Source organism: Leuciscus leuciscus, assembly GCF_965113295.1.
Source record: "Leuciscus leuciscus genome assembly, chromosome: 16".
In the NCBI taxonomy this organism is placed as follows: Eukaryota; Metazoa; Chordata; class Actinopteri; order Cypriniformes; family Leuciscidae; genus Leuciscus; species Leuciscus leuciscus.
The window spans coordinates 6588015-6600385 of record NC_138740.1 but is presented as its reverse complement, the minus strand read 5'-3'; the positions used below and the strand labels follow the sequence as shown (position 1 = coordinate 6600385).

General features: G+C 42.5%; 1 pseudogene across 1 annotated transcript in view; it reads right to left on the bottom strand.

The window, feature by feature from the left end:
- LOC309477578 (DNA repair protein RAD50-like) overlaps window positions 1–12371 on the bottom strand; it is a 50612-nt pseudogene that overhangs the window by 18730 nt on the left and 19511 nt on the right. Inside the window, exons 5-11 of the transcript in view lie at window positions 11789–11974; window positions 10023–10227; window positions 4698–4826; window positions 3442–3607; window positions 2798–2991; window positions 2177–2392; window positions 1012–1194 (exon numbers count right to left, since the gene is read on the bottom strand). The product of the transcript in view is annotated as a DNA repair protein RAD50-like (transcript). The remainder of the gene's footprint in view (window positions 1–1011; window positions 1195–2176; window positions 2393–2797; window positions 2992–3441; window positions 3608–4697; window positions 4827–10022; window positions 10228–11788; window positions 11975–12371) is intronic.

Here is a 12371-nt window from a genome sequence, read left to right as displayed (position 1 = left end):
AGGAACTATTTTATAGATTGCACATGACCTTAATAAATAATTATTTAAAAGCAATCTATTCAATTAAAGAAATTAATCTGAAAAATTATCAAAGTAAGAAATGGATGACCAATGTTTGTAAAAGATGATGTGTTTGATTGACCATTCATTTTTAAATTCAGATTTCCAATCATATCTTGCTTTAGGCAGCATGGAATGTTATAAATTATGCTGATGCCCCATCAAACATTTTAAAATAAACCTAGCATTAGTTTTCATTTTAATAGGCATCAATTCAACTTTTTTTGTTGAAACTGAAATTTAACACAATGTACAATTGTAATAGTGTACAAATGTACACTATTGTTATAAATAGTTAATTTTTTGTGATGTAAAAATGACAAACTGAAGTGTTTATAAAAGACTGGAGGATATTAGGCGGTCAGGAAACTGCAGAAAGACTGTACTGACATCTAGTGTTACAGTTATTTACTGCAAACATTGTGCTGGCAAACTCAAACACATCTAGAACTTTACACATTTTGTAGGATATATTGTGGTATCTCGAGATTATTAGCAGAATTCTGATGTCATCTCTGCACCCCTTTATTGTCCAAAGACATTTGTTTTGTTTGTTTGCTACATTTGTTTCGGAATTAGGCATAAAGGTGTTATCACAATGGATGGATGAAGCATTTATAAAGCGCTTTTCTAATGTACTAATGTACAATACTGTACATACGGTCTCTCCTCAACCACAACTGGAGAGAGTATGGACTTCGGTTTAACATCTCATCTGAAGGACGTGCTTTTTTTGACAGTATAGTGTCCCCATCACTATAGTGGGACGTTAGGACCCACACAGACCACAGGGTGAGCAGCGCCCCCTACTGGCCTCAACCTAGTTTTCCCAGGAGTCTCCCATCCAGGTACTGACAGACTCAGACTCAGAACCCTGCTCAGCTTCAGTGGGGAAACCAGTCTTGGGCTACAGGTGATATGGCTGCGGGCGAGAATGATGTGTGTGTTCACCTTGGTCTTCTTGAGCATGTCCATCTCTGCATGTGCCCTGGTGTGTGTGTTGAGCAGTTCCATCTCCTGGTCCAGTCTGCGCTGGGCCAGATCCAGTTCAGTTTTCTCCTTCTGTAGATCGATTACTTCTGCCTTCAGACTGTCCACAGTACAGGCCTGCGTGGCATTATCAAGCTCAAGCTCCTATAAACACACATACATTAAGAAAAACACATACAAAAGCAATGCAGGGTGTCAATGATGGTAGTTTTGTTGGTTGCGGTGTTAGTATTGTTTTCTTTCTACAATTTATTTTCAGATTTTAGGCCAGATTTATTAAACAGGGCAAATTAGCGTGAGACTGTAATCCTGACTGACATTAAAAATAATGTCGCAAATACCAGTAAATTGAATACCGCAGATCTTAGTAGATTACGTTGTATAATTTATTTAAATACACTTCTCACATCAATTTTACATCTGAAAGGGAAACTCCTACATATGTATGCAATAAGGTCAGCTGCAAAAATGACTGTGTCTGTCTTTTCATCGCTATTTTCTCACTGTGTGTCTTCAGTAAACCTCAAAGTAGTTTTTTACCCCAAAAGAGGGATTGAGCTGGTGCAAGCTGTTAGCTGACATGAACGCGCTATATACATAAATGTTTTCCATAGTCATTTTAGTTAAAGGTTCAGTTGGTGGAAACCAACAGAACATTGACAAATGAAATACGTTTTGTATGCGCAGGTCGCACAAGCGAACTGAATTTGTTTTGCACTACTCAGTTGTTCCATAAGGTGGCAACACTGGCCCGGCTGTTGTTTCACAGTAGAAAACGAAACTAAAAGAGACGGAACAACAACAACATAGAACATACTGAAGACTTCAACAACAACAAACACACATTGACAAGCGTTTGTGTGAGGGGTGTTATGAGAAAGCCGCAACTTTATTTTAAAAGACATTTTTATCAGTCATAACTTCTGGAGAAAAATAGGGCAAACACTGGACATAGATGAAACTTTCTAGAGTGCATGTGTCGACCGTCTGCGTTTCTGCATGCTATCAAATGGAGTCTATTTTGAAAGGCTACGAGTTCGACTGTACGCATATGCTAGCGCATGCGTTAAAAAAAACTAAGTATACTTTGGGCTTAATGCTCAAAGCAAGTTTAGTGGTGTAGTGCAGATCTAACCGCTTTCTGAAGCTCAGTGTCCAGCTCCTGCAGTCTGCTAGAGGAGCCCTCCAGTTTTTGGAGATCACACTTGATGTTCTTCAGTTCCTGTTGTTTCTTGGCCTGTATGTCTCTCTTCAGCTCAACGGTTCTCTCTAGACCGGTCTTCTTATTACGGAGATCATCGATGCTTTGCTGCTTCTGTGCCTCTTTCTCCTGCATATCTTGCTGAAAACAAGAAATTATTATTAAAAATGGCAACATGCTATATACTGATACTAATACTGAACTTTTGAAAATATATGAAGTTTCAGGATATTTATAAATATCTGAATTAATATTATTTAATAATTTTCTGTTAAGCATTGAATAATACAAAAATAATATAATTAAAGAGTTACCCAAACATTACATATGTCTCTATATTGGATAAAACACTTCATAAAGTGTATAAAAATTGGCAATGCAATATATATATATATATATATATATATATATATACAGTGTATATATATATATATATATATATATATATATATATATATATATATACTGTATATATATATATATATACATACATACAAAAGAGCGTGAACTGGGTGGTAAATGATGTCCTGCAGTTCAATTATCTACCATAGTTTGGTTGAGGGCTTCAGTGTCCTGGTCCAGTCTCTCTTTGACTTGTCTGTGGAAGCTCTGGAGTTGTCTTTCGTTAAGAGGAGTCCGATCATAGCCCTCCAACTCCAGGGAAGACGCTAAACTCTTCACCTGGGTGTCCCTCTTTTTAATGTTTTGTGTGTGTCTATCTGCCTCCAGCTGCAGACGGCCTTCAAATGAACAGAAACAATGACGATGAACAGCTCTTAGAAAGAATAAACTTTTTTCCTGCTAAAAATGCATTTTGAGCAAAATCACTCGATGTGAAAGTATTAGCCTAGTTATTAGTGCATGTCTACAAGTATAGTGTACTTTAGGACTGGAATAACTAATCTATAAAAGCAAAATTTCTTAAGTGAAGTAACTTTGCAGTAGTAGTTATTTCAATTTAAAAAGAGGATAAATGATGAAGGCCACAAAGTGGGAGAAAAGCAAAAATATATGTGTTTAACGCCAAAAGCTCGAGACGAGAGCACTTTATATAAGAACTTAAGGACGTCACTATTCTTCTATTGACTCTTTTAAATACTACAATCAACGAAACAACCATTTGATATAGAGAACACATTTCCACCACCACCACACAACAATAAATGAATAGCAAAGGAGCAAACGACTACCTTGCTCAACTAGCAAGTCATTTTTGATGCGGTTCATCCTCTTGCACTCTCGGCCGGCCCGTTCTAACTCGCGCTGGCACTCCGTAAGTCTCCGTTCCTTCTCTTTGACAGTCTGCTGGTGGTTCTGATACATGTCCTGCAGCTCATCATCTGAGCCCTGAAACACCTAAAAACACAGCACAACACAGAGTCAAGGCGCCCCAAGGAATGAACACACGGTGTGCTGCAAGGCTCTGTCTTAGGCCCTTCGTTTTTCTTTCCGTACATGCTCTCTTTAGGTGATATGTTTTGAAAACATGGTATTACGTTTCATTGTAATGCTGACAACTCTACATTTCTCCAGACTCAAGACATGTTTAATATTGATGATTGTCTCTCTGTTTTATTACAATTTAAGAAGTAACCTTTGGGGAAAGAAAGAGGGGAGGAATAAATCGAGACATGACTCAGGTTGAACTCAAATCTGTCACTTGGGGACATTTTATTTAATATTCAACAATATTATTGATCTGCCTGCATTGACACCATTATCTGAGAACTGCTATATATATATATATATATATATATATATATATATATATATATATATATATATATATATATATATATATATATATATATATATATAAATTAAATAAATTACTAACTTTTTTTTTACACCAAAAATGAAACATCACTGAGCTTACTTAAGCTGGACTGTGACGCTGTTTTCTTCTGGAAACAAACTTTGCTGCACTATTTTCCTGTTATCTCTGTAAAGCTGCTTTGATAACAAACTGTATTGTAAAAAGCACTATATAAATAAATGAGACTTGACTTGACTACCAGTGAACCAAAGCATCAACACCAATGTGACTTCAATGGGAGCACTGTTGAGAACAAACACATAGTATAACACTAAGAGTTTATTTGGATCCCCAATAGTCCAGAAGAACCCTTAGGTAAATGAAGAAAATTTTATGGCTTTTAGTAAGAAAACTTAGTGGATGGACCTCTTTTATTTTCAAACAATATAAAACAAATGACAAAGATAAGCAAGCAAATGCAAACCCCTCATTCCAACATCAGATGAAAAACAGCAGCAGTTAATATACCAAAACCATAAATTACTGAACATCCTGTACATGTTTTCTATGCAAAACACTTCCTCTGCTTTCACATGATCATTATCTGGCATTTATGACTAATACTGAGAAGCAGTGAAAGCTTCATAACTGATGACTGATATAAAAAAATAAAAAAAAACCTTGGGTTACCTGCTCCATCTTTTCCTCTAGTTCCCAGTTATCATCCTTCATCTGTTGCTTCCTGCTGTCCAGAGCTTTGATGTCAATATCCAACTTCATTATTTTGCTGAGGCTGCTGTCTATGTCATTCAGTCGGTTCTAAAAACATGGGGAAAGTGTATTTAGTGAATATACATCACATGACTGCATGAGTGTATGGGCTAAAATTCAACTGATGTGCAGTCACAAGCACACATTTGGACTATTTTACAGTGGGGCTCATCTATCTTTTGTTTTTAACTCAACTGATCATAATGTGAAGCTTCTGTTTTTGCACTGATGTCAGACTTATCAATAATTTAGAATCAATTTTATATTTTAGTTTGGTATCAAAATAATAAGTATAAGTAAATAACTATAAAAAAAAGAAAAGTATTAATCTTGATGACCTTTTTATTAATAAATAATTTAAATGACTGGATTATTTAAAAATACACATTATTACATGTTTATGTAAATACATACATGTAAAACATATATTTTTGGGATGAATTTGCTGCCAATGACAACAACGATATGAATAAAATCTTATATCACGATACAAGTCATTTATTTCATGATAACGATATATATCACCATATATATCATTTTGCTTTAAATTAGGTTATGATTACAAAAATGTTGATACCATAGAAATGTCATAATGTCATGATTCTGCCTTCATGTCCTAGATCTTTCTTGTTTTGAGGCAGGATCATGACAGAACCATGTTTTGTGTGTAAGCACATGGCCATTTGTTTGGCTGTGTGCTTGCGTTGTCTCGTCATGTAACCCCGCCCCCTTGTTATCTCATCTCGTCATCATTAGATTATTGCTTTACCTGTGTCACCTGTTCCTGATTAGTTTGCTCCCTATTTTATCCCCTTGTGTTTGCTGTCCTGTGTCGGTACATTGTCTATCCTTGTCTGATACCCTCCGTGAGTTACCTGAAGAAAGCCTTGTCTTGTTAGAAGTATTTGTTCCTGTCTTTATTGTCTAAGTTTATCGTCTGAGTGTTAGTCTAGTGTTTTCTGTCTTAATAGTTCATCCTGTCTTGTTTTACCCCCTCGTGGGTTTTGTTTTCTGTTTTTGTGTAGTAATAAACCCTTGTAATGTCTGCAAATGGTCTGCGATTGGGTTCTCTCCTTCTAAACCATGACAGAATGTACCGACCAACTTCGATCCCAGCAGACAGAAGGTCCTCGCCCGTCGAGTCCCAAGCAGACCTTCTAATAGAATGGTGGCACAAGACGAGCTCGGACGTCAGAATCGGCAAGCTGCCGATTCCTCCTCAGGGAGAACTGCCATTGAGGGAGTATGCTCAAGTCGTAGAAAAGAGGAGGTTTTTCTTACCTGACGATCTCCTTAATCGTTACCTCATCGCGGGTCTCAATGATCCCCCTCCACTGGCAGAGCGGGAGAAGCTGGTCCGCCGCTCGTTCCGGGATATGGTGCTCTGCTTATCACGGAGGTCATCGCAGGGTTCCTCCTTGTCGTCTTCCCCTGGTATGCTGCCCGGGATTCCGGAGGGTTGCATTCTCGCTGTTGCTTCGCTGGGGGACCAAGCTCACTCCTCTTCTACGCCCGAGACACCCACCGCGTCTGTCAGCCTCTGCGGAAAGCGAGGAAGACGCTTATCGTGGGAATCTGCCTCAGAGTCCTCTTCGACGGAGTCTACCCTTCCTGGGGTTGTCTTCCCAACTCCTGCTACAGACCCCACGGAGATTCTTCAACCGGTCGCTTGTCCAGCTACGGATTCCGCTCCGCGACCAAGGAGAAAGAGGAGGAGAAGGGGAGCCTCTAGTTCTTCATCTCAGGCTGCCCCTTGCGCTGTTCCAGAGCCCGCTCCTGCAAGCGCTGTTCCAGAGCCCGCTCCTGCAAGCGCTGTTCCAGAGCCCGCTCCTGCAAGCGCTGTTCCAGAGCCCGCTCCTGCAAGCGCTGTTCCTGAGCCCGCTCCTGCGAGCGCTGTTCCTGAGCCCGCTCCTGCGAGCGCTGTTCCTGAGCCCGCTCCTGCGAGCGCTGTTCCAGAGCCCGCTCCTGCGAGCGCTGTCCCAGAGCCCGCCACTGTCAGCACTGTCCCAGTGCCCGCCACGGCGAGCGCTGTCCCTGAGCCCGCCACGGCGAGCGCTGTTCCTGAGCCCGCCACGGCGAGCGCTGTTCCTGAGCCCGCCACGGCGAGCGCTGTTCCTGAGCCCGCCACGGCGAGCGCTGTTCCTGAGCCCGCCACGGCGAGCGCGCTGTTCCTGAGCCCGCCACGGCGAGCGCTGTTCCTGAGCCCGCCACGGCTAGCGCTGTTCCTGAGCCCGCCACGGCTAGCGCTGTTCCTGAGCCCGCCACGGCGAGCGCTGTTCCTGAGCCCGCCACGGCGAGCGCTGTTCCTGAGCCCGCCACGGCGAGCGCTGTTCCTGAGCCCGCCACGGCGAGCGCTGTTCCTGAGCCCGCCACGGCGAGCGCTGTTCCTGAGCCCGCCACGGCGAGCGCTGTTCCTGAGCCCGCCACGGCGAGCGCTGTTCCTGAGCCCGCCACGGCGAGCGCTGTTCCTGAGCCCGCCACGGCGAGCGCTGTTCCTGAGCCCGCCACGGCAAGCGCTGTTCCTGAGCCCGCCACGGCAAGCGCTGTTCCTGAGCCCGCCACGGCAAGCGCTGTTCCTGAGCCCGCCACGGCAAGCGCTGTTCCTGAGCCCGCCACGGCAAGCGCTGTTCCTGAGCCCGCCACGGCAAGCGCTGTTCCAGAGCCAGCTTCTGCAAGCGCTGTTCCAGAGTCTGCAGTCATGAGGGCTGCAGAGCGAGCAGCGGCCGATTCAGCTGCTAAGGCTGTTTTGCGGTCGGTTTTGGCGAGCCACGAGATGCCAATTGTCATCGCTGCAAGAGCCTTGTCCGAGTATCTGTCCAGTCTAGCCAAGATTCTGGAGATGCCTGTCCCAGCTGATGTGTCCAGTCCTGTCCCAGCTGATGTGTCCAGTCCTGTCCCAGCTGATGTGTCCAGCCCTGTCCCAGCTGATGTGTCCAGCCCTGTCCCAGCTGATGTGTCCAGCCCTGTCCCAGCTGATGTGTCCAGCCCTGTCCCAGCTGATGTGTCCAGCCCTGTCCCAGCTGATGTGTCCAGCCCTGTCCCAGCTGATGTGTCCAGCCCTGTCCCAGCTGATGTGTCCAGCCCTGTCCCAGCTGATGTGTCCAGCCCTGTCCCAGCTGATGTGTCCAGCCCTGTCCCAGCTGATGTGTCCAGCCCTGTCCCAGCTGATGTGTCCAGCCCTGTCCCAGCTGATGTGTCCAGCCCTGTCCCAGCTGATGTGTCCAGCCCTGTCCCAGCTGATGTGTCCAGCCCTGTCCCAGCTGATGTGTCCAGCCCTGTCCCAGCTGATGTGTCCAGCCCTGTCCCAGCTGATGTGTCCAGCCCTGTCCCAGCTGATGTGTCCAGCCCTGTCCCAGCTGATGTGTCCAGCCCTGTCCCAGCTGATGTGTCCAGCCCTGTCCCAGCTAATGTGTTCAGCCCTGTCCCTAATTTTGTGTCCAGCCCTGTCCCAGCATCACAGTCTACATCTTTCTCCACTCCCTTACCACCTGCCTCACCCATTGTCTTCGCTCCGCTGCCGACTGTAGCTGTTCCCTCTGTCACCACTTCACCCCGGACTGTTTCCCCCAAGACTGTTCCTCGTGTGTCCCCATCAAAGTCTGCCCGGACCCCTCGTCCTCAGCCATCGTCCTGTCCACCCAAGACCACAGTCCCACCCACTTCACCCCAGACTGTTTCCCCCAAGACTGTTCCTCGTGTGTCCCCAGCCAAGTCTGCCCGGTCCCCTCGCCCTCAGCCATCGTCCTGTCCACCCATGACCCCTAGTCCACCTGTTCACCCTGGACTGCCCCCTAAGAACTTTGTGTTTCCTCCACCTCCCTTGCCTTGTTTATTGTATTTGATATGTCACCCCAATCCTGTCATTGTGTATTCATGTCTGCCTTTATTAGTTTTTGTCATGTATTGTTGGTTTGTGTCTATGTCTCAGTCGGTCTTGTCCCGTGTTTCTTGTTCCCTCTAGGGAGCGTCTGGAAGCCGCTCCTTGGGGGGAGGGTTCTGTCATGATTCTGCCTTCATGTCCTAGATCTTTCTTGTTTTGAGGCAGGATCATGACAGAACCATGTTTTGTGTGTAAGCACATGGCCATTTGTTTGGCTGTGTGCTTGCGTTGTCTCGTCATGTAACCCCGCCCCCTTGTTATCTCATCTCGTCATCATTAGATTATTGCTTTACCTGTGTCACCTGTTCCTGATTAGTTTGCTCCCTATTTTATCCCCTTGTGTTTGCTGTCCTGTGTCGGTACATTGTCTATCCTTGTCTGATACCCTCCGTGAGTTACCTGAAGAAAGCCTTGTCTTGTTAGAAGTATTTGTTCCTGTCTTTATTGTCTAAGTTTATCGTCTGAGTGTTAGTCTAGTGTTTTCTGTCTTAATAGTTCATCCTGTCTTGTTTTACCCCCTCGTGGGTTTTGTTTTCTGTTTTTGTGTAGTAATAAACCCTTGTAATGTCTGCAAATGGTCTGCGATTGGGTTCTCTCCTTCTAAACCATGACACATAATTCCTGTCACAAAAAACGAATACTAGGCTTAAAAAAAAAACAAAAACAAACCTCAAGCTCGAAGATGTAAACAGTCAGCGATAAAATAGGAATAAGAAACCAATTTCCAAGATATATGACCAAAAAATTTTATAAATAAATGCTGAAGAACAAATAAATAAGAAATGCTACATAAACTGTATAATCAAATAATAAAAAAAAACACTATAGTCTTCAATGGGGAAGTTAAACATAAATTTCTTCTAATTAAATGTACAAAAGTGATTTAGTCAGGGAGAGATTTTCTCTCTTTTGCAGTTTGATAATCATGAAAGACAGACAGCAGGAATATAAGGCACTTTAAGACCGAATACCCTGACCCAATATACTGTTACACATGTGTTTTCTTTCTCAGCCGTTTACTTTCACATAAGACATAAATGAATGTTTTGACATACAAGTTTGTGTATTTAACCATTCAAGGCCAATGCTTGAAAACGCATGCAAATGATACGTTTTCGTGACCATGTCGCACAGCAACGTCACGTGAGCGTGTAACTGCGATAGAGACGATAGTCCAAAATTTGTACTGATTAATCATGTCTACCGGCCCACCCATACACCTGCCTCTATTAAATACAATTTTAAATATTCATTATCCAAAACAATCAACTGCCACAGATCTCAAAAATGGAAAACCTCTATTCTAAAATCCCACAGAAAATAAAAAGAAAACCGGATCAGCCAACAAATTCTTGGTGTCTCGCCTTCAGTGGGTCAATCTGATTCTCGATGCGTTGGACATTCTCTTTGGAGGAAGAAAGCTGAGCCTCTTTAGTGGACAGCAGCTCTCTAATCTCTAGGGCTTTATCTTTGTACTGTTTTAGGTACTTGAGGTCCGTACTGCAGAGAATAACAGTCCGGGCCTGCTTCTGTCTCAACTTCTTCAGGGTCTCCAATACCATAATGTACCTTTAATCAAAAGGTTTTGGTTATTTTCGGCCATTCATTTGTAATGCCAGCTTAATATGAGTAAATGACACCACAGGACAAGCCAATATGCAAAAAAGTCTGTTTAAATAGACACTCATTTATCGCCATCTACTGGTGTAGGCCTACAGAATTAGACCCATAGTGTTCAAAGCTTCTCTGGCATGATTGTTGAGAATTTACAGTATTTACAAAACATATATTGTGTAGATAATACACAACAGTCCTTTATAGGGTAATAATATGCATTAAATGAAGGGGAAAAGGGGAAAAGAAATAATTATATACACATATCAAACTTCTAAAAAGACTTTGGAATGGGATGATGTTTTCTTGTAGGATATATATATATATATATATATAGTGGTGTGAAAAAGTGTTTGCCCCCTTGGTAAATATGATCAAATATGGCTGTAAAAAATGAATCTGCATTTTAAATCCTTTTGATATCTTATTTAAAAAATGTGCAAAAATCTAACCTTTCATTGGAGTAAAATAATTGAAAGTGTGGGGAAAATCACATTATGAAATAAATGTTTTTCTCCAAAACACGTTGGGAACAATTGTTTGCCCCCTTTTATTAAATACTTTTTGCAACCTCTGTTTTCCAAGATAACAGCTCTGAGTTTTCTCCTATAATGCCTGATGAGTTTGGAGAACACCTGACAAGAGATCAGAGACCATTCCTCCATACAGAATCTCTCCATCCTGTTGGTATTTGATCGAATCCGTGATGCCATGTATCTGAACAAGATGTCCAGATGGTCAGATGAAACAAAAACATTAGCTTTTTCGGCAGCAAACACTTAAGATGGGTTTGGTGCACACAGGGATAAAAAAGTACCCCATGTGTAAAATGAAATACTCTGCTGTATCTTTAATGCTGTGGGCCTAATTTTCTGCCAGAGGTCCTGGACATCTTGTTCAGATACATGGCATCATGGATTCGATCAAATACCAACAGATAATAATCTAAACCTGACAGCCTGTGCTAGAAATCTTATAACGGAGAACAGGATGGAGAGATTCTGTATGGAGGAATGGTCTCTGATCTCTTGTCAGGTGTTCTCCAAACTCATCAGGCATTATAGGAGAAAACTCAGAGCTGTTATCTTGGAAAAAAGAGGTTGCACAAAGTTTTTTTACATATTAATGATTAAAACTTCATTTGAATGCTGTTATGGGGATGATATATCTATGCAGCAAGAATACCTTTTCCTAGATCTTTTGAGATAAAATAACTTGATGAACTCATAAACTGACTGAAAACATCCTTCACACTCCAAAAGCATTATTGCTATAAAAATTACTAGACAAAAATTAAAGGCATTCAGTGCTGTTGCCCATTAAGCATTTGTGAAGGGGATCGTCTAATTCTAAGTTTCAGAGAGAGGATGTAAAAGGAAAAACTAAAACATATTTTACCAAAGAGTCATATGTGGACCTCAAAAAAAAAAAAAAAAAGAACAATAATAAAAAGTACAATATGACCCTTTTAATGAATGAAGCTTCAGTGACAAAGCCATTGTCCAGATAAAAATACCTTGTGGCTGAGAAAATCTCATCAAACTTCTGCTTGAGGGCTTTCCCTTCACTGAGAGGCCAGTTGGACTCCTCTTGGTGGCAGAAGATGACATGGCTGATGACAGCTTTGGAGACGCCCAGGGATGAGATCATCTCACGGTCTAGTTCAGCACATTTAGAGCTCTGGATCTCTTTCTCTCCGTGCCTGACATCAAGAGAGGTCAAGATGTATTAACATCCAACAAGAAAACAAGTGCTTCAAACAGGGAACATAATTTACACTTTTCATGGGCCAAGTGGGAGTAAAGGGTTGGGAACCGAGAACCGGAAGTGTTTTTTTAAAAATGCTGGAACCGTGCGAAATTCCTACGTTTTGGTTCCAAAAACGGTTCTGGTGCGATGTGTGGGCGAAGTGCTGGGTGCTTATCCTTTAATAGCAATGTCTCACCTCATGAATATTATAGGGCACCTATTATGCAAAATCCACTTTTACATGGTATTTGGACATTAATGTGTGTTGGCAGTGTGTGAACACAATCACCCAACAATGATAAAAATCCACCATCTCCTTTTACTTTAATCCCCATTAAACCAAAGCAGTC